Raw genomic sequence first — 23,115 nt, 5'->3', positions numbered from 1 at the left:
AAGTATAAGGACCTGGGGTGCTATTACCTCTTCTCGAAGCCCATAGGGTGTAGTTGGTTTGCAGGTCCCATGATCCGGCCGGCGCGCCCACCGTGCGATTGGTGCCGAGCACCATCCCGAGCATGGCCACGACCACAATGATCATGATAAGAACTTTAGCCCCCATAGATTAAATGTAGATTGACTAGCTAACTGAAAAGATTGGAGCTAGAGTTAGCACTAGAGAGAAATTTGATAGGATCCAAGGAAGTTAGAGAAATGGCTGCACGATGGAATCTGTTGTAAGATCATTGATGTCGCTATGTCAAAATATATAGGCGATGGATTGGTTCAAGCTAGGATCATCAGGTGAGAGCGTGTCGACCAGGTGAGGTATGGTAGGTCTAAAATGCATGAATATGAGTAATAGTACTCCCAGATGAATTTAAATACATGTTGGTGCGTGCATGCTTGGCTCGCCTATTATACTTTGGTAATCTAATAATGGTGACGACGGAATTCGTAGCCGAGAGTAGATTGGGTCTGGCGGCAAACCCTTAGGCTGCTATCGATGCGGTGCCCGAGCTTGCTAAACATTAATTATTTGAACATAAAACTTTGATTAACATTATGAACATATTGGTGCGAGCGTGCATATTCCTACCACATGATAATTGATTTATTAAGATGTATGTCATTGTAAAAAATGGCAAAAAGAAAACGCAATCATCTTTTCTCAAGAGTACACAAATTACGTACCATAGCTTTATTATATAGAAGGCAGGATAACACATACAAGAAGGGCAATAATAGGTGTTGGTCGACTGAATTTGGTCAAGATCGGTCACCAGGCACACCATTGTAATAGGCCATCAAGGTCAGTTGATTTCACGAATTGTTCTCTCTCTCTCGAAACAAGTTTTCGCCCCCTTTATAGATAAAGGCATAAACAACCAAACCGATACAAAATGACCTGATACAAGGCATTGTGGAGAACCTCATAAGCTGATCTAAAGAAAATTTATAATACTAGCCAAGAACCCTAAAAACGCACTAAGTGCACCTAAACGCCTCGAGCTAGCAGCCGAGAAGAAGCACATGAAACCAGCCACCGTGCAAGAGGAAGACCAACCCTCACCGGCAACGCCCCCAGGAGGGTAACTACACAAAGCGTCACCACCACTGCATCAGCAGAAGCTACGAAAGGTTTCACACAGAGAGTTGGACGGCAAGGAGAGGTCCAAGGTGACGCCCCAAGAGGAATACAACACCCGCAGGCCTTGTCGCCACCGACGCCGGAGCGCAAAGCTTTCGTTCGACCACAGCTCCCACCACATCGAGGAAACTCTAACGGGGACCCAGCATGACGGACTGGGAGCACCAGATCCAAATCAGGGCAAAGCTTCCATCGAAGTCGTCTGCTACGCCAAGATCACCCATCACCGTGCACCTCGCCACCCACAGGGCCAAGGTACACCGTCAACACCCGCCACCACGTCGCTCGCTGGACAGCTAAGCCACGTAGCCCGTGTTAGGTTAAATCCGGCGGATCTCGGGTAAGGGATCCCGAGCTGATGATGTGCTTGATGGTAACAGGATGAACAAGGGCTTGGCGAGCTGAATTCTTGTAATTTTTGTTTCTTGGCGAGCAGATTTTGGGACACAAGAAGAAACCGAAATATGGCAATGCTTTCAAAGCTTGACGAGCTGAAGTCTTGTAATTTTTGTTTCTTTTTTTGGCTCAGTTTATTAGGGTTTGTTTTCTTCATTTATCTTCTTTGTAGGCTCATCTCAAACTAGTGTATACATACACCTCCCAATAATATAAAATTTGGCAGTGGGTGTTTACCCCACAGTTTCGCATTAAAAATCAAGTTACTTATCTAGACGAATTTAGCTCTGCCTAAACTTCTGTTGTATATAATGGATGGATGTAATGTCATTGCAGTCAACACAACTTTGATAAATTTATTTCGTGGTTACACGCTTGGTAATTATTTGGGTTTTTGCAAGAAGATATGTTGAATCCAATTATAATGAATGCTATTACATTTAACAAAAGAATTGAATTTAATACACAAAGGGACCATGCTACGACCTATGAAGGAAAAAAAGGACCACAATTATCGTTCACACTAAAAGAACAACGTAAAACTGTTGGGGAACGCAGTATTTCAAAAAATTTACCTACGATCACGCAAGATCTATCTAGGAGATGCATAGCAACGAGACGAGAGAGTTTGTCCACGTACCCTCGTAGATCGAAAGTGGAAGCATTTAGTAACGCGGTTGATGTAGTCGAACTTCTTCACGATCCAACCGATCCTAGCACCGAACGTACGGCACCTCTGTGTTCAGCACACGTTCAGCTCGATGACGTCCCTCGAACTCTTGATCCAGTTGAGGACGAAGGAGAGTTCCGTTAGCACGACGGCATGGCGACGGTGATGATGAAGTTACCGGCGCAGGGCTTCGCCTAAGCACTACAACGATATGACCGAGGTGTGTAATTGTGGAGGGGGGCACCGCACACGGCTAAGAGAAGACTTGTTGTGTCTTTGGGGTGCCCACTGCCCACGTATATAAAGGAGGAAGGGAGAGAGGCCGGCCCCCTAGGGGCGCGCCAAGAGTATGAAGTCCTACTAGGACTTCCAAGTCCTAGTAGGAATCCCTTTCCTTTTCGGGGTAGGAGAGAAGGAAAGAGGGAAAGAGAGAGGGAGTAGGAAAAGGCAAGGGGGGCGCCGCTCCCTTCCCCTAGTCCAATTCGGACCCATGGCGGGGCGCGCGCCATCTCCCCTTGGCCTGCCTCCTCTTTTTCCGTATGGCCCAATAAGGCCCATTACTCTCCCGGTGAATTCCCGTAACTCCCCGATACTCCGAAAAATACCCGAATCACTCGGAACCTTTCCGATGTCGCAATATAGCCTTCCAATATATGAATCTTTACCTCTCGACCATTTCGAGACTCCTCGTCATGTCCATGATCTCATTCGGGACTCCGAACAAACTTCGGTCATCAAATCACATAACTCATAATACAAATCGTCATGGAATGTTAAGCGTGCGGACCCTACGGGTTCGAGAACTATGTAGACATGACTGAGACACATCTCCGGTCAATAACCAATAGTGGAACCTGGATGCTCATATTGGCTCCTACATATTCTATGAAGATCTTTATCGGTCAAACCGCATAACAACATACGTTGTTCCCTTTGTCATCGGTATGTTACTTGCCCGAGATTCGATCGTCGGTATCATCATACCTAGTTCAATCTCATCACTGGCAAGTCTCTTTAGTCGTTCTGTAATGCATCATCCCGTAACTAACTCATTAGTCACATTGCTTGCAAGGCTCATAGTGATGTGCATTACCGAGAGGGCCCATAGATACCTCTCTGATACACGGAGTGACAAATCCTAATCTTGATCTATGCCAACTCAACAAACACCATCGGAGACACCTATATAGCATCTTTATAATCACCCAGTTACATTGTGACGTTTGATAGCACACAAGGTGTTCCTCCGGTATTTGGGAGTTGCATAATCTCGTAGTCAGAGGAACATGTATAAGTCATGAAGAAAGCAATTGCAATAAAACTAAACGATCATTATGCTAAGCTAACAGATGGGTCTTGTCCATCACATCATTCTCTAATGATGTGATCCTGTTCATCAAATGACAACACATGTCTATGGCTAGGAAACTTAACCATCTTTGACTAACGAGCTAGTCTAGTAGAGGCATACTAGGGACACTCTATTTGTCTATGTATTCACACATGTACTAAGATTCCGGTTAATACAATTCTAGCATGAATAATAAACATTTATCATGATATAAGGAAATATAAATAACAACTTTATGGTTGCCTCTAGGGCATATTTCCTTCAGTCTCCCACTTGTACTAGAGTCAATAATCTAGTTCACATCTCATGTGATTTAACACCAATAGTTCACATCTTTATGTGATTAATTCACATCGTCATGTGACTAATACCGAAAGGGTTTTACTAGAGTCAATAATCTAGTTCACATCTCTATGGGATTAACACCCAAAGAGTACTAAGGTGTGATCATGTTTTGCTTGTGAGAGAAGCTTAGTCAATGGGTCTGTCACATTCAGAGTCATATGTATTTTGCAAATTTTCTATGTCTACAATGCTCTGCATAGAGCTACTTTAGTTAATTGCTCCCACTTTCAATATGTATTCAGATTGAGACTCAGAGTCATCCGGATCGGTGTAAAAGCTTGCATCGACGTAACTCTTTACGACGAACTCTTTTATCACCTCCATAACCGAAAAATATCTTAGCGTACTCCACTAAGGATAATTTTGACCGTTGTCAAGTGATCCACTCCTGGATCAATATCGTACCCCCTTGCCAAACTCATGGCAAGGTACACAATAGGTTTGGTACACAGCATAGCATACTTTATAGAACCTATGGTTGAGGCATAGGGAATGACTTTCATTCTCTTTCTATTTTCTGTCGTGGTCGTGTTTTGAGTCTTACTCAACTTTTACACCTTGCAATACAGGGAAGAAATCCTTCTTTGACTGTTCCATTTTGAACTACTTCAAAATCTTGTTAAGGTATGTACTCATTGAAAAATCTTATCAAGTGTCTTGATCTATCTCTATAGATCTTGATGCCCAATATGTAAGAAGCTTCACCGAGGTCTTTCTTTGCAAAACTCCTTTCAAATACTCCTTTATGACTTCTAGAAAATTCTACGTCATTTCCGATCAACAATATGTCATTCACATATACTTATGAGAAAGGCTGTAGTGCTCCCACTCACTTTCTTGTAAATACAGGCTTCATCGCAAGTCTGTGTAGAACTATATTCTTTGATAAACTCATCAAAGCGTATATTCCAACTCCGAGATGCTTGCACTAGTCCATAGATGGATCGCTGGAGCTTGCACATTTTGTTAGCACCTTTAGGATTGACAAAACTTTCTGGTTGTATCATATACAACTCTTCTTTAATAAATCCATTAAGGAATGCAGTTTTGACATTCATTTGTCAGATTTCATGAAATGTGGCAATTGCTAACATGATTTGGACAGACTTTAAGCATCGATACCAGTGAGAAAATCTCATTGTACTCAACACCTTGAACTTGTCGAAAACCCTTTTCGACAAGTCGAGCTTTGTAGATAGTAACACTACTATCAGCGTCCGTCTTCCTCTTGAAGATCCATTTATTCTCAATGGCTTGCCGATCATCGGGCAAGTCCACCAAAGTCCACACTTTGTTGTCATACATGGATCCCATCTCAGATATCATGGCCTCAAGCCATTTCGCGGAATCTAGGCTCATCATCGCTTCCTCATAGTTCGTAGGTTTATCATAGTCTAGTAACATGACTTCCAGAACAGGATTACCGTACCACTCTGGTGCGGGTCGTACTCTGATTGACCTACGAGGTTCGGTAGTAACTTGATGTGAAGTTTCATGATCATCATCATTAACTTCCTCACTAATTGGTGTAGGCATCACTGGAACTGATTTCTGTGATGAACCATTTTCCAATTCGAGAGAAGGTACAACTACCTCATCAAGTTCTACTTTCCTCCCACTCACTTATTTCGAGAGAAACTCCTTCTCTAGAAAGGATCCATTCTTAGAAATCAATATCTTGCCTTCGGATCTGTGATAGAAGGTGTACCCAAAAATTTCTTTGGGTATCCTATGAAGATGCATTTCTCCGATTTGGGTTCGAGCTTATCAGGTTGAAGCTTTTTCACATAAGCATCGCAGCCACAAACTTTAAGAAACGACAGTTTATGTTTCTTGCCAAACCATAGTTCATACGGTGTCGTCTCAACGGATTTAGATGGTGCCCTATTTAATGTGAATGCAACTGTCTCTAATGCATAACCCCAAAACGATAGTGGTAAATCGGTAAGAGACATCATAGATCGTACCATATCTAATAAAGTATGGTTACGACGTTCGGACACACCATTATGATGTGGTGTTCCAGGTAGCATGAGTTATGAAACTATTCCATATTGTTTCAAATGAAGACCAAACTCGTAACTCAATTATTCGCCTCCACAATCAGATCGTAGAAACTTTGTTTTCTTGTTACAATGATTTTCCACTTCACTCTGAAAATTCTTTGAACTTTTTCAAATGTTTCAGACTTATGTTTCATTAAGTAGATATACCCATATCTTCTCAAATCATCTATGAAGGTTAGAAAATAATGATACCCGCCGCGAGCCTCAACACTCATCGGACCGCATACATCAGTATGTATTGTTTCCAATAAGTCAGTGGCTCGCTCCATTCTTCCGGAGAACGGAGTCTTAGTCATCTTGCCCATGAGGCAAGGTTCGCAAGCATCAAGTGATCCCAAAAGTCCATCGCATGAAGTTTCTTCATGCGCTTTACACCAATATGACCTAAATGGCAGTGCCACAAGTATGTTGCACTATCATTATCAAGTTTGTATCTTTTGGCATCAATATTATGAATATGTGTATCATACGATCAAGATTCAATAAACCATTTATATTAAGTGTATGACCATAGAAGGTTTTTTTCATGTAAACAGAACAACAATTATTCTTTGACTTAAATGAATAAGCATATTGCAATAAACATGATCCAATCATATTCATGCTCAACGCAAAACACCAAATAACATTTATTTTAGGTTCAACACTAATCCTGAAGGTAAAAGGAGTGTGCGATGGTGATCTTATCAACCTTGGAATCATTTCCAAAACACATCGTCACCTCGCCCTTAACTAGTCTCTGTCCATTTTGCAACTCCTGTTTCGAGTTACTAATCTTAGCAACTGAACCGGTATCAAATACCCTGGGGTTACTATGAACAGTAGTAAAGTATACATCAATAACATGTATATCAAATGTACCTTTCACTTTGCCATCCTTCTTATCCGCCAAGTTTTTGGGGTAGTTCCGCTTCCAGTGACCATTTCCTTTGTAGTAGAAGCACTCAGTTTCAGGCTTAGGTCTAGCTTTGGGTTTCTTCATGGGAGTGGCAACTTGCTTGCTATTCTTCTTGAAGTTCCCCTTCTTCACTTTGTCATTTTTCTTGAAACTAGTAGTCTTGTTAACCACCAACACTTGATGCTTCTTTTTGATTTCTACCTCGACAGCCTTTAGCATTGCGAAAAGCTCGGGAAATGTTTTTTTTCATCCCTTGCATATTATAGTTCATCACGAAGTTCTTGTAACTTGGTGATAGTGACTAGAGAACTATGTCAATCACTATCTTATCTGGAAGATTAACTCCCACTTGATTCAAGCGATTGTAGTACCCAGACATTCTGAGCACATGATCACTAGTTGAGCTATTCTCCTCCATCTTGTAGACAAAGTACTTGTCAGAGGTCTCATACCTCTCGACATGGGCATGGGTCTGAAATACCAATTTCAAATCTTGGAACATCTCATATGCTCCATGGTGTTCAAAAATGTTTTTGAAGTCCCGGTTCTAAGCCGTAAAGTATGGTTCACTAAACTATCAAGTAGTCATCATACCGAGCTTATCAAACATTCATAACGTCTGCATCTGCTTCTGCAATATGTCTGTCACATAGCGGTGCATCAAGGACATAATTCTTCTGTGCAGCAACGAGGATAATCCTCAGATCACGGATCCAGTCCGCATCATTGCTACTATCATCTTTCAACTTAGTTTTTCTCTAGGAACATATCAAAAATAAAACAGGGGAGCTATATGTGAGCTATTGATCTACAACATAGATATGGAAATATTATCAGGACTAAGTTCATGATAAATTTAAGTTCAATTAATCATATTACTTAAGAACTCCCACTTAGATAGACATCCCTCGAGTCATCTAAATGATCACGTGATCCATATCAACTAAACCATGTCCGGTCATCACGTGAGATGTAGTAGTTTTCAATGGTGAACATCTCTATGTTGATCATATCTACTATATGATTCACGTTCGACCTTTTGGTCTTAGTGTTCTGAGGCCATATCTACATATGCTAGGCTCGTCAAGTTTAACCCGAGTATTCTGCATGTGCAAAACTGGCTTGCACCCGTTGTATGTGAACATAGAGCTTATCACACCCGATCATCATGTGATGTCTCGACACGACGAACTGTAGCAACGGTGCATACTCAAGGAGAACACTTATACCTTGAAATTTAGTGAGGGGTCATGTTATAATGCTACCGTCGTACTAAGCAAAATAAGATGCACAAAGGATAAACATCACATGCAATCAAAATATGTGACATGATATGGCCATCATCATCTTGTGCCTTTGATCTCTATATCCAAAACACCGTCATGATCTCCATCGTCACCGGCTTGACACCTTGATCTCCATCGTAGCGTCATTGTCGTCTCGCCAACTATTGCTTCTACGACTATCGCTACCACTTAGTGATAAAGTAAAGAAATTACATGGCGATTGTATTTCATACAATAAAGCAACAACCATAAGGCTCCTGCTAGTTGCCAATAACTTTTACAAAACATGATCATCTCATACAACAATTTATATCTCATCACGTCTTGACCATCTCACATCACAACATGCTCTACAAAAACAAGTTAGACGGCCTCTACTTTGCTGTTGCAAGTTTTACATGGCTACTACGGGCTTCTAGCAAGAACCGTTCTTACCTACGCATCAAAACCACAACGATTTTTCATCAAGTGTGTTGTTTTAACCTTCAACAAGGACCGGGCATAGTCAAACTTGATTCAACTAAAGTTGGAGAAACAGACACCCGCCAGGCACATGTGTGCAAAGCACGTCAGTAGAACCAGTCTCACGAATGTGGTCATGTAATGTCGGCCCGGGCCGCTTCATCCAACAATACCGCCGAATTAAAGTAAGACGTTGATGGTAAGCAGTATGACTATTATCGCCCACAACTCATTGTGTTCTACTCGTGCATATAACATCTACGCATAGACCTAGCTCGGATGCCACTGTTGGGGAATGCAGTATTTCAAAAAAATTACCTACGATCACGCAAGATCTATCTAGGAGATGCATAGCAACGAGACAAGAGAGTGTGTCCACGTACCCTCGTAGCCCGAAAGTGGAAGTGTTTAGTAATGCGGTTGATGTAATCGAACGTCTTCATGATCCAACCGATTCTAGCACCAAACGTACGGCACCTTCGTGTTCAACACACGTTCAGCTCGATGACGTCCCTCGAACTCTTGATCCAATTGAGGACGAAGGAGAGTTCCGTCCGCACGACGGCGTGGCGACAGTGATGATGAAGTTTCCGTCGCAGGGCTTCGCCTAAGCACTACGACGATATGGCCGAGGTGTGTAACTGTGGAGGGGGCATCGCACATGGCTAAGAGAAGACTTGTTGTGTCTTTGGGGTGCCCCCTGCCCACATATATAAAGGAGGGAGGGAGAGAGGCTTGCCCCCTAGGGGCGCACCAAGAGTATGGAGTCCTACTAGGACTTCCAAGTCCTAATAAGAATCCCTTATCTTTTCGGAGTAGGAGAGAAGGAAAGAGGGGAAGAGAGAGGGAGTAGGAAAAGGCAAGGGGGGTGCCGCCCCCTTCCCCTAGTCCAATTAGGACTCATGGGGGGGCGCGTGCCACCTCCCCTTGGCCTGCCTCCTCTTTTCCCATATGGCCCAATAAGGCCCATTGCTTCTCCCGGTGAATTTCCGTAACTCCCCGGTACTCTGAAAAATACCTGAATCACTCAGAATCTTTCCGATGTCCGAATATAGCCTTCCAATATATGAATCTTTACCCCTCGACCATTTCGAGACTCCTCGTCATGTCCGTGATCTCATCCGGGACTCCGAACAAACTTCGGTCATCAAATCACATAACTCATAACACAAATCGTCATCGAACGTTAAGTGTGCGGACCCTACGGGTTCGAGAACTATGTAGACATGACTGTCGGTGTCAAAACCGGCGGATCTCGGGTAGGGGGTCCCGAACTGTGTGTCTAGGCCGGATGGTAACATGAGGCAAGGGACATGAAGTTTTACCCAGGTTCGGGCCCTCTCAATGGAGGTAAAACCCTACGTCCTGCTTGATTAATATTGATCATACAAGTAGTACAAGAGTAGATCTACCACGAGATCGGAGAGGCTAAACCCTAGGAGCTAGCCTATGGTATGATTGTTGTTGTCTATGTTGTCCTACGGACTAAAACCCTCCGGTTTATATAGACATCGGAGAGGGTTAGGGTTACACAAAGTCGGTTACAATGGTAGGAGATCTGTATATCCGTATCGCCAAGCTTGCCTTCCACGCCAAGGAAAGTCCCTTCCGGACACGAGATGAAGTCTTCAATCTTGTATCTTCATAGTCCAGGAGTCCGGCTGAAGGTATAGTCCAGCCATCCGGACACCCCCTAACCCAGGACTCCCTCAGTAGCCCCTGAACCTGGCTTCAATGACGACGAGTCCAGCGCGCAGATTGTCTTTGGCATTGCAAGGCGGGTTCCTCCTCCAATTACTTCATAGAAGATTTTGAACACAAAAATAGTGTCCGGCTCTGCAAAATAAGTTTCCACATATTGCCATAGAGAGAATAACATTTACACAAATCTAATCTGCTGACGTATTCCGTAGTGTGACACACCACGGTCAAGCCTTTATCCGAGTCGCTTCATTATCCCACCTCAGCGCGTCATGCGAGGCAGTTTCCTTGGCACGTCTTGTTAAAGTAGAGATCGTGTCCCCTTATTCCGGGATTCTCATCAATACGGGCGTGGGTAACCCAACCACTTCTAGGACTCCTAGATTATAGGCAAGTCCAAACGGACACGGAGAGGACGCTTGATATTCACCCTCTTTATAAAGGGACAAGGCTTTTATTTTTCCCTCTCGTGCTCAATCGAATCCTTCCCCCACCTCAAGCTCAAGCGCCCAAAGTTCAGCTCAGGTGGTCCGAACCTTCAGTCATGTCCGGATCTAGCCTTCAAGGCCGATGGGTGCCTTCCTCCATCACGGAAGAAGACATCAAAAAGTTGAGGGAGGCCAGATATCTGACCACCGAGATTTTGCATCGGCTGCCTCCCCGAGGGCAGGCCGTGCCCACCCCCGAACCCAACGAGAACGTCGTGTTCGTCTCCCACTTCCTCCGAGGTCTAGGCCTTGCTCTGGATCCTTTCCTCAGGGGTTTGATGTTTTACTACGGGCTAGACTTCCATGATCTAGCTCCGGACTCCTTTATTCATATCACGACATTTATTGTCGTGTGCGAGGCCTTCCTCCGGGTCACCCCTCACTTTGGCCTATGGCTCAAGACCTTTGAAGTGAAGCCGAAGATGATCGAGGGGCAACATGCAGCGTGTGGAGGTGCCTCAATACGCAAGATGACGGGAGCTCCGTGGCCCAATGGTTCCATCCCAGAGGTGTCTGAATTGTGGCAACAGGAGTGGTTCTACATCACGGCTCCTAGAAGTGCCAAGTGGGCGGCCCCCCAGTTTTCCGCTCGGGCCCTCCACCACAGCTGATGTCATGGATCAGCAGAGGTCTGAGCTGGGGCCCAGCCAAGGACGTACCTATACTGTAAAGCCGCATTCGAGATCTCTTCAATGGAGATTTCAGTTTGGTTGCGGTAATACAGGTTATGCTGGTTCGTCAAGTCCAGCCTTGCAAACGCCGGTCTCTTCGCCTGTGGGAGTTCAATCCCGAGGGACCGCGTGCTATTCAAAATTTTCTCAGCCTGGCGCATGAGGAGATGTACAAGTCATTCTTCGGACGTCAGGTGGAGTGTCCGGAAATCACCGAGGACGTGGGCCTGAGTAGTAACCGCGCCGCTGAACAGGTAAGGCATCTTCCGGCCGAACATACTATCTCTCCTTTATTACGAAGTTATTTCTGAGAGTTAGTTTTTTGACCAGGACTGGCTAACAAAGGCGAAGTTGATTCGGTGTTCGGCCCCCCTCCCTGAGGGTTTGGAAAATCTGGTATTGGAAAAGACGCTCCAGACCGCACCTTGCCCGGAGCCCTTGAAGGAAGATACTGTGGAGGATAATGCGGGCGGACGCGGGCCCCCAACACTGCCCATTCTAGCCGAGGGAGCGAGCGTCTCCATGAAGGAAGACGACCAGAAGAGTAAAAGGACCGCGCCCGGGGATTTGGAAGCCGAAGCTTCCAAACGGGAGAAGAAGTCTCCCACAGAGGGTCCTACCTTGGGGGGCGCTGTTGCCGCACAAAGTCCGCGGGGGGGGGGGGGGGGTCAATTCTCCCACGAGTCGTAAGTGACCCGAAATACTTTAATAGTACAGATATGCCCTCTTTTTCTTCTGAGAAAATAACCACCGCATATATTTTTGCAATTCGGGCCTTAGCCCCTCTCAAATGAGCTCGTCTTCGAGGGATCTTCTTCCAGAGATGATGGAGAGCGAAACGCCTCCTCCGGACTCCTCCACTCCGGAAGCGGGCGACCCTGAAGTGTCGTCGCAGAGGGCCTCTCAGAGTCCGGTGAGACCGGAAGATAATCCCATTGACCCTCGAAGCTCCCAGTGTCCGGCTCCCGAAGAGAGCAAACAAAAGAGTCCGGCACCGTATAGTGTGCGATCGGATGTTCTGAGGGAGTTGGTGGGGCGAGCGGCCATCTCAGATGAACACCGTGTGCTGATGAATACGGTGATGGAGAGAATATCGTCCGCCAAAAGCGGATTGCATGAAGCTTTTATGAGTCTACTGACAGGCTTTGAGGTACGTAAAAGAATGTATGATAGTCCTGCACATGCTAGGTGTGCCCTGTGTAGATAGTAGCCCCTGAGACTCTGGTTGTCGTCGGAAACGATGGCGAACAGAGGATCATATTCCCAGGTAATAACCATACTGCCTCTATGTGCAGGTGATGGAAGCTCCGGTGGCTAGCCGGACTAGCAAATTTGCCCATTTAGAACGGCAGTTGGATGCGGCAGACGCCGACATCGAGCTTGTTAACAAAAGGCTTGACGAGGCACAGGGTAAGTGTCATTATCTGGTAAAGGCCACATAGGAATAGCAGCATGGTGCCAGTATCTTTAATATGTTGTGACTGCAGATGGTGCTGCCACTGTTGAAGCCTTGCGGGCAGAACTTGCCCGAGCCAAGGAACAAGCAAGGTTGGGTAACGTGGCTGCTTTGAAGGCGGCCGAAGAGTTGCAAGCCGAGAAGGCCGCGCATGGCGAGAGCCGAGACAAGATGGCCAAGATGGCCATAGAATTAAAAGCCACCGCCGACCGTTGCTGGGTTCTTGAAAAGGAAAACCAAGCGAGGGCATCGGACCTTGAGAAGGCTGCTGCGACGAAAAAGGACATCCGCTCTGCTATGAGGGCAAAGAAGGAGGAGCTGCGGGAAGCCGGGGATATTGTAGCTGGGAAATCCTTTATGTTGCGGAGGAAGTTCGGAGATCCACAGTATGCCCCTCTGGATTGGTTGTGGAGTTCGGAGGATGTATATATGGATTTGGCGGCGAGCGCTGCCGATGCGGCCAAGTATTTCCAGGGTCAGACGGACCGTGAAGTAGACCAGCTGTTTTGGAGACAATTCCATTCTCCCGAGCGTCCGCTTTCATTGACTGACCAATTAGCCGAATGGGCTGAACTAAATAGGTTGTCCGGACTTTCCATGAGGTCTGTTGTGGACCAGCTATGGCCGGAAAGGTCAAAACCGAACAGCCATTTCAGCTTGGTGCAGCAGTTCCTTGACGTGGTGCCGCGCATTAATGCGATGAAGAGGTCGGCGTGCATAGAGGGCGCACGGATGGCCTTTGCCCGTGTTAAAGCATACTGGGCGGAGATGGATGCTACCACTGTTGCAGCGCGGGATTCGGCCATAGGTCGAAGGGCTGCTGAGCACTACTTTGAAGAAGTTCTCGAGGGTGCTCGTTTAATAGAGACCCAGTGCTCAAAAAATATTATGTTTGAGTGATATGTAATCTCATTGTAAGCGAAATGCTTTTATAAATATTTATAAGGCTATTTTTATATTTTTGCCTGAAAGTAATATGATGCCTCCTGGGTGGCCGTTTATGTATACACGTGTATAACCTGAAAGATTGCAGCCGTCGGCTTCAACCCTCACGCATATAATGCGGAGGTGCTTGCAAAAACACGCATTCACACTTAACCCAACGTCTTGGTCCTATTAAGGAGGTGATAGCGGAGCGAGCGAGGCAAGCGGACTATAATGCTTTAGCACTTTCACTTAGCCATAGGAGTTTGACAGTGGGGCTACTAGATAGCCCCTGGTGGCTGCGCACTCTCCTGATCTCGGGGTGCGTACATGCCTGGCCGGAAAACGGCCCTTCGTTAAGTCGGAGGAATTCTATCATTCCCACAGGTCATCGAGTGGTTGACCAGTCTCACGCTATATCATGACAGTCAGTTTTCGGCTTTCTCTACTGAGGTGCTCGTCCGGATGAACCAGGACACAATCGCAGTAGTTCTCCTGGTGCTACCTTAGCCGGTAAAGCGGAACGTAAGGCACCAAAACACAAGAGCCGGGCAAACCCAACATTTGACCAAAGACAATGATTCGGAGCTGATGCATATAGGGCCAAACTCGTGACGCCGAACGCTCCCTAAGGTATTCGGTCTTTGTGGTATAAACCGGGCCTAAATAATGGACCTTTGTAAGAAGCCCCTTGTGTCCAGGTACGTGCATTGTTCTGGCGTGGCCACATGCCAAGACGTCAGCATCCTTCTCAACGATGGATATGTATCAACAAGAGACAGTAAAAAAGGTTTACGCAGGGTCTTAATCTGAAAAGAATCCTTGGAGCGGGTCCCTGCTGCACGTCTGCGTCTGTGTCTCCGTTGTGCCGTATCCTGGACGGGTGTAGCACGATGATCGTCTGTAAAAGAGAGGAATTTAGGTGAAAAAGTTGTCGTGCAAAAAGATAGTTTGTTAAAGAAACCATGTATAATTCAAGATGAGAAGAAATTGCCACTTGTCTGCGCGTGTTGAGCCCCTTGTATTGACAAATAGGGGTGTGACCATTTATTCGGTATGAGTAGCGGCGCCGGACTCGATTAGTTGTGTCTGAGGTCTTGACGGCCTATTGAACGCTTTCTGGTCCGGGCGTCTTTAGTGTGCGGCTGCCGAGGCAGCCTCACTCTCTTCGGCGCGCAGAGATCGCTTGATATTTCCGTGCACTGTAATGATGCCATGTGGACCGGGCATCTTGAGTGTGAGGGAGGCGTAGTGTGGTATTGCATTAAAGCGAGCGAAAGCTTCGCGTCCGAGCAGTGCTTGATAGCCACTTTGAAACGGAGCGATGTGGAAAGTTAAACGCTCGCGACGGAAGTTATCGGGGGAGCCGAATATAACTTGTAGTAGGAGGGAGCCCGTACAACGAGCCCCTGGGCCTGGCGTTACTCCTTTGAAGGTAGTATTGCTATGGCGAATTTGTGTTGGGTCTAACCCCATCCCGCGGATTGTATCCTGATATATTAGGTTTAGGCTACTGCCGCCGTCCATCAAGACTCGTGTGAAGTGATATCCGCCAATTACTGGGTCTAATACCAGGGCAGCCCATCCTGCGTGTCGGATACTTGCTAAGTAATCGCGATGGTCGAAAGTGATCGGTTGAGACGACCAGTGGCAGGACTTCGCGGTGACAGGCACTTGGGTATATTTTCCTGGGAGTACCGCATTGTTTTTTCCCTTGATCACGTGTAACACGTTTACTGTTTTGACTTCTGGTGGAAATTTTTTTTGTTCCCCCGTGTCTTGCTTGGGGAGCTCGTCCTCGTCTTCACTTGGTGTATCCTCCCCCTTGTGTACGGCGGTGAGCTTGCCGGACTGCTTGAAGACCCAACATTCTCTATGGGTATGATTAGCAGGTTTACCAGGGGTACTATGGATCTGACATACTTGGTCCAGAATTTTGTTGAGGCTGGACAGTTCATCCCCGGTGCCTTTAGGGGGCGGCTTTTGACCTGGCCGAGAGCTTTTGAATCCGGCATTTACTGTCGTGCCCTTCGTGCTGTCTTCTTTATTCCGGCGTTTTTTATTGCTGTTGCGCCATGATTTCCCGTTTCCATCTCTAACTTCAGATGTACTGGGGTCGCTGGTGCTGCATCTGGCTAGCCAGCTGTCCTCACCCGTGCAAAAGCGGGTCATGAGGTTTGTTAATGCGGCCATCGTTCTCGGCTTATTTTGGCCGAGGTGTCTGGCGAACCATTCGTCACGGACGCTATGCTTGAAAGCTGCCAAGGCTTCGGCGTCCGGACAGTCGACAATCTGGTTCTTTTTAGTAAGAAACCTGTTCCAAAGCTTTCGGGCTGACTCTCCGGGCTGTTGAGTTATATGACTCAAATCGTCTGCATCCGGAGGCCGGACATAAGTCCCTTGAAAATTTGCCCGAAAGGCATCTTCGAGATCTTCCCAACTTCCAATGGAGCTTTCGGGGAGGCCTTTGAGCCAGTGATGAGCTGGCCCTTTGAGCTTGAGGGGTAAGTACTTGATGGCGTGGAGATCATCTCCTCGAGCCATATGGATATGAAGGATGTAGTCCTCAATCCAGACCCCAGGGTCTGTTGTTCCGTCGTATGCCTCTATGTTTACGGGCTTGAATCCCTCTGGAAATTCGTGGTCCAGCACCTCATCGGTGAAACATAGGGGGTGTGCGGCACCCCTGTAGCTGGGTGTACCACGTTGTTCGGATGTTTGTTGTGTTGCATTGTATGCTGGGGCGCAATTGCGTGGTCCATAGATGGATCTTGTTGCGCCGTCCTTTGGGTGCGAGCCCTCGCATGGGTCGCGTATTGTATTGTGAGCGGCGTTGTATGCCGCTCTGTGTTGGTAGAGGGGTCGTCTATCCGACCAGGTGGCTACTTTGATATTTGGTTGTGGGGGTTCTGAGGCCTCCTCATCGAATTCGGGTAGCAGCTTCCGCTTTGGGTAGCTCTTGGAGGGGCGATTGTCGCCGTACCTTGCTGCAGTGTTAAGTATTTTACTCCATCTAATTTGGAGTGTGTCTTGCACGGCCTTGAGCCTTTGCTTTTGCTTTTTCAGACTCCTCGCGGTGGCAACAAGCCTTTTATGGGTAGTTTGCTGCTCCGGGTGTCTGTCCGGCGTTATGTCGTCCGGACCATTATCCTTGATAGGATTTGTTTGTTCGGTTTGATTACCCGGATTGCCGTTGTCCGGCAGCGGTTCGCCCTGCTCCAGCGCTGGGTCTGTGTGATCGCTATTTCTGTCGAGGCGGGATTTGGGGCGGCGCTTGCGTCGCCGCTTTGACTGCTTTTCGAGGGAACAAGCCTTCGGTGCGTCCTTCTGCTCCTCGTCGTCATCTTTTGGTGCGTCCACCATGTATACGTCATATGACGAGGTGGCGTTCCAGGGTCCAATAGGCGCTGGTTCTTCATCTTCTCCTTCATCGGCGTCCATACCGTCGATGTCTTCGGAGTCGAAGTCGAGCATGTCGGTTAAATCGTCGAAAGTGGCTACAAAGTGGGTGGTGGGTGGGCTTTGAATTTCTTCATCGTTCGCATCTCAATCTCGCTGACCGTAGTCCGGCCAGAGCTCTCCTGATAAAGAGAGAGACTTTAGTGATTTTATAATATCGCCAAAGGGCGAGTGCTGAAAGATGTCTGCGGCAGTAAACTCCATGATCGGCGCCCAATCGGATTCGATCGGCAGAGGCGCGAATGGTTCGGAGTCCGGAGAGGAGTCCGGCTCCTTGGAATCATGAGTCTCGCGGAGTGCGGGGCTGGTGTTTGGCTCGATCGCCGTTAGGATCGCAGCCCCCGAGGCGGCGTCCAACCACCCATCCTCGATCGGCGCGGTTGGCTCCGAATTAAGGGTCGAAGCCGATGCGGGTGCGGCCTTCAGGGCACTATTAGACGGCAGAGCTAGATCATGCTCGTCGTGGCAGTGCAGCGCGCTCGGCAGTGGCTCGAATCCGTTGAAGATCAAGTCCCCGCGGATGTCAGCCGTGTAGTTTAAACTTCCAAATCTGACCTGACGGCCAGGGGCATAGCTTTCGATCTGCTCCAGATGGCCAAGTGAATTGGCCCGCAGTGCAAAGCCGCCGAAGATAGAGATCTGTCCGGGAAGACAAGTTTCACCCTGGATCACATGGCTATCGATGATCGTAGGAGCCATCAAGCCTGACGGCGACGACACAGAGGAACTCTCAATGAAAGCACTAATGTCGGTGTCAAAACCGGCGGATCTCGGGTAGGGGGTCCCGAACTGTGCGTCTAGACCGGATGGTAACAGGAGGCAAGGGACACGAAGTTTTACCCAGGTTCGGGCCCTCTCGATGGAGGTAAAACCCTACGTCCTGCTTGATTAATATTGATCATACGGGTAGTACAAGAGTAGATCTACCACGAGATCGGAGAGGCTAAACCCTAGAAGCTACCCTATGGTATGATTGTTGTTGTCTATGTTGTCCTACGGACTAAAACCCTCCGGTTTATATAGACACCGGAGAGGGTTAGGGTTACACAAAGTCGGTTACAATGGTAGGAGATCTGTATATCCGTATCGCCAAGCTTGCCTTCCACGCCAAGGAAAGTCCCTTCCGGACACGGGACGAAGTCTTCAATCTTGTATCTTCATAGTCCAGGAGTCCGACTGAAGGTATAGTCCGGCCATCCGGACACCCCCTAACCCAGGACTCCCTCAATGACCGAGACAAATCTCCGGTCAATAACCAATAGCGGAACCTGGATGCTCATATTGGCTCCTACATATTCTATGAAGATCCTTATCGGTCAAACTGCATAACAACATGCGTTGTTCCCTTTGTCATCGGTATGTTACTTGCCCGAGATTCGATCGTCGGTATCATCATACCTAGTTCAATCTCGTCACCGGCAAGTCTCTTTACTCGTTCCGTAATTCATCATCCCGTAACTAACTCATTAGTCACATTGCTTGCAAGGCTCATAGTGATGTGCATTACCGAGAGGGCCCAGAGATACCTCTCTGATACACGGAGTGACAAATCCTAATCTCGATCTATACCAACTTAACAAACACCATCGGAGACACCCCCTAACCCAGGACTCCCTCAATGACCGAGACACATCTCCGGTCAATAACCAATAGCGGAACCTGGATACTCATATTGGCTCCTACATATTCTATGAAGATCCTTATCGGTCAAACTGCATAACAACATGCGTTGTTCCCTTTGTCATCGGTATGTTACTTGCCCGAGATTTGATCGTCGGTATCATCATACCTAGTTCAATCTCGTCACCAGCAAGTCTCTTTACTCGTTCCGTAATTCATCATCCCGTAACTAACTCATTAGTCACATTGCTTGCAAGGCTCATAGTGATGTGCATTACCGAGAGGGCCCAGAGATACCTCTCTGATACACGGAGTGACAAATCCTAATCTCGATCTATACCAACTTAACAAACACCATCGGAGACACCTATAGAACATCTTTATAATCACCCAGTTATGTTGTGACGTTTGATAGCACACAAGGTGTTCCTCCGGTATTCGGGAGTTGCATAATCTCATAGTCAGAGGAACATGTATAAGTCATGAAGAAAGCAATATCAATAAAAATAAATGGTCATTATGCTAAGCTAACGGATGGGTCTTGTCCATCACATCATTCTAATGATGTGATCCCGTTCATCAAATGACAACACATGTCTATGGTCAGGAAACTTAACCATCTTTGATTAACGAGCTAGTCTAATAGAGGCATACTAGGGACACTCTGTTTGTCTATGTATTCACACATGTACTAAGTTTCCGGTTAATTGCAATTCTAGTATGAATAATAAACATTTATCATGATATAAGGAAATATAAATAACAACTTTATTATTGCCTTTAGGGCATATTTCCTTCAAAAACAAGCCGCAACAACTATCGGACCGAGCCGGGCTACCGTAGACTGATCAACCCCAGTGGCCACAGCTGAGCTTCATACTGTCACTGGCAGCGACGTCGGTTCCCTTTCCGTCGGCACCGCTGCACAGTCCGCACTACTTTCAACTTGACGTTTACCTCGACCTTCATGCCGGCGTCGCAGTGCCCGGAGACGCCGTAGATGAAATACCGGGTCCCAACGATGGCAAGCGGAACAACATCGTTACCGGTCGGGAAAATCGCTATGGGGTTGGAGCCACTACAGGAGTCATACCCCGTCTTGCTCACCTCCACCACGTTGTGCACGGTGGCGGAGTACTGGAACTTGAGCTCATCGCTAGGGGTGAACCTGATTCTCGAAACCCACTAGGAGTAGTTGGTCTGAAGGTCCCACGACCCGTCCGGCGCGCCCACTGTGTGGCTGGCGCCGAGCGCCGTCCCAAGGATGGTCACGGTCACGGTGATCAGAATAAGAGCTTTGGTCCCCATGGATTAAATATGGATCTACTAGCTAGCTGACTTTGTAGTAACTGAAAATATGTTGGGGGTGGAAGTTTGCGCTAGACAGAAAATTGGTTATGTTGTCTGGTCAACTAATGATCACAAGCTCCAAGGAAGCTAAAGAGTGAAATGGCTGCAGGATGGATGGTGTTGTGAGATCATTGATACTAGTGTGTCGTTTGACATCGATGGATGTGTTAAGGATCATCGGGTGTAAGCGCGTTGACCAGGTGACATAGAGTAGGTCCTCAAAAATACATGAAAATGACATCATACACGTTAGCTCCTGAAACTGATATCTTCTATATCTAAATAGCTAGCCCCCACTAACATATTTCTCTCAACATGCAAGCATGCCACCTCATCATTCAACATGCATAGAAAAGGCCCACCCCAACATGCAACTATGCATATTAAAAATCCACTTCAACATGCAAATATGCATTCATGTAAAATTCCATTGTATTATGATATTAAATTTAATTCATATATAATTTTAAAAACTATTATTTCAAATATTCATGTTTCATATAACCAAAATCTCACTAAAATACTGCAAAATATTCCCGCAACAACGTGCGGGGTATCATCTAGTTATTATATATGCTTGACTCCATATAGCTTTAATACTCCCTCCATTTTTGTTTACAAGGCCACTATCAAAATTACAATTTGCAACTATACAAGGCCGCTAACATTAATCGAGGCAAAATTGATGACGTTTGCCTCGTACTCCCTCCTTTTCGGTTTATAGGGCTTATCTCAAAATTTTAGTTTTTTCATTTTATAAGGCTCAATTTGGTTGTTTTTCATCACATGTTCAGATTCCAAGGTGCATTAAATCATTGCATGCAAGTGTTAAGAGAAATTTGACCAATGCATGTACTTTATGCATGCATGCATTGCAATTTATGCATTGATAAACATAATTTTTTAAGGAAAACAAGTGCATTAATTAGGTGCTTTTGCAAACTACAAAAAGTATTCCACCATTCATCATCTACCTTGGTTGGTGAGATTTTTAAATTGAGCCCTATAAATCGAAAAGGAGGGAGTACTAGCACCCGAGGACATTAATGTCCCTTGTGTGCATGCGGGAGTGAGAAGGTTAGCTTGCATTTCCAACATTAATCAACCAATGAGGAGTAAGAGGGTTGGCTTGTTGTGCGTGAGAGAGAAAAGCCACATTAATTAACACGACAAACAAGGTGACAAGCTAGCTTTGCAACATTGACTTAAACATAGCATTGATTTTTACCTTGGTACCTGTAATATGTGTTTGTGGCCTTGTATACAAAAATGGAGGGAGTAGAAAACTAACAATGGAGAAGATGAGATCGGTAGCCTTCAGTAGACCGAGTCTGAGGACAAAGTAACGAAATCGTCAGTAGACCATGTCCAAACAATTAGTTAGGAAATCATCAGTAGCCATCCGTAGACCTTGTCCTAGTTCGATTTTGCAAGAAGATATGTTAAATCCAATTATAATGAAAAAATTACATTTAACAAAAGAACTGATTTACAATACACAAATAAGCATGCACAGCTCGTCAAGAAGAAAAAAGCACCACAATCGTCGGTCACTAAAAGAACAACACGAGACCAACCGCGACAATGGCTAGACCTAGCCGCGCCACCGCAGACTGGTCAATGCCAGCCGTCGTGGCCGAGCTTAATACAGTCTTGTACCGGCACCGGAGCCGCTTCCCCGTCCCTCGGCACCGTTGTACTGTCCGCACTGCCTTCGATTTCACGTTGACTTGAAACTTCATATCGGCAATGCAATGCCCTGGAACGCCGCAAATGAAGTACCGCGTCCCTATGGCCGCAAGTGGGACGACATCAATGCCGGTCAGGAACATCGTGATGGGGCTGGAGCTATTGCAGGCGTCGTACCCAGCCTTTCTCACCTCCACCACATTGTGCACGGTGGTGGAGTACTGAAACTGGAGCTCATCACCTAGTTCTCGAAGGCCACAGGGTGTAGTTGGTCTGCACGTCCCATGATCCGGCCGGCGCGCCCATGACCGGTGCCGAGCACCACCCCGAGCATGGCCACGGCACAATGATCAGGATAAGAACTTTAGCCCCCATTGATTAAATGTCTACCGACTAGCTAACTGAAAAGATCGGAGCTAGAAGTTAGCACTAGACAGAAATTTGATAGCATCCAAGGAAGTTGCACACAGAAATGGCTACACAATGGAATGTGCCGTAAGATCATTGATGCCACTATGTCAAAATATATAGGCGATGGATTCGTTCAAACTAGGATCATCAGGTAAGACGCATGAATATGAGTAGTAGTACTCCCAGATGAATTTAAATACATGTTGGTGCGTGCATGCTTGGCTCACCTATTCTACTATGATAATCTAATAATGATGCGATGGAATTCGTAGCCGAGAGTAGATTGGGTCTGGCGGCAAACCCTCAGGCTGCTATCGATCCGGTGCCCGAGCATGCTAAACATTAATTATTTGAACCTAATATTTGATTAACGTTATGAATGTATTGGTGCGCGTGTGCATATTCGTACCGCACGATAATTGATTTATTAAGATGTATGTCACTGTAAAAATTGCAAAATAAAACGTAATCATCTATTCTCAAGTGTAAACAAATTACGTACCATAGCTTTATTATATAGACGGCAGGATAACAGATACAAGAAGGGTAGTAATAGGTGTTGGTCGACTGAATTTGGTCAAGATCGGTCACCGTGCGCGCCATTGTAATAGGCCATCAAGGACAGTTGATTCACGAATCGTTCTCTCTCTCGAAATAAGCTTTCGCTCCCTTTATAG

General features: G+C 46.3%; 3 pseudogenes; all 3 read right to left on the bottom strand.

Annotated features, from left to right (window-relative positions):
• The window catches only part of LOC147992015 (stellacyanin-like), a 30,995-nt pseudogene extending 30,829 nt beyond the window's left edge, over positions 1-166 (bottom strand).
• A 19,618-nt stretch (positions 167-19,784) lies between these two features.
• LOC147992014 (mavicyanin pseudogene) lies at positions 19,785-20,296 on the bottom strand (annotated as a pseudogene).
• Positions 20,297-21,891: 1,595 nt separating this feature from the next.
• LOC125536785 (mavicyanin pseudogene) lies at positions 21,892-22,361 on the bottom strand (annotated as a pseudogene).
• Positions 22,362-23,115: the final 754 nt, after the last annotated feature.

Source organism: Triticum urartu, chromosome 1A, assembly GCF_056163025.1.
Source record: "Triticum urartu cultivar PI428250 chromosome 1A, HENAU_Tu73, whole genome shotgun sequence".
In the NCBI taxonomy this organism is placed as follows: Eukaryota; Viridiplantae; Streptophyta; class Magnoliopsida; order Poales; family Poaceae; genus Triticum; species Triticum urartu.
The sequence above is the reverse complement of the archived record's forward strand: the minus strand, read 5'-3'. Positions and strand labels throughout refer to the sequence as shown.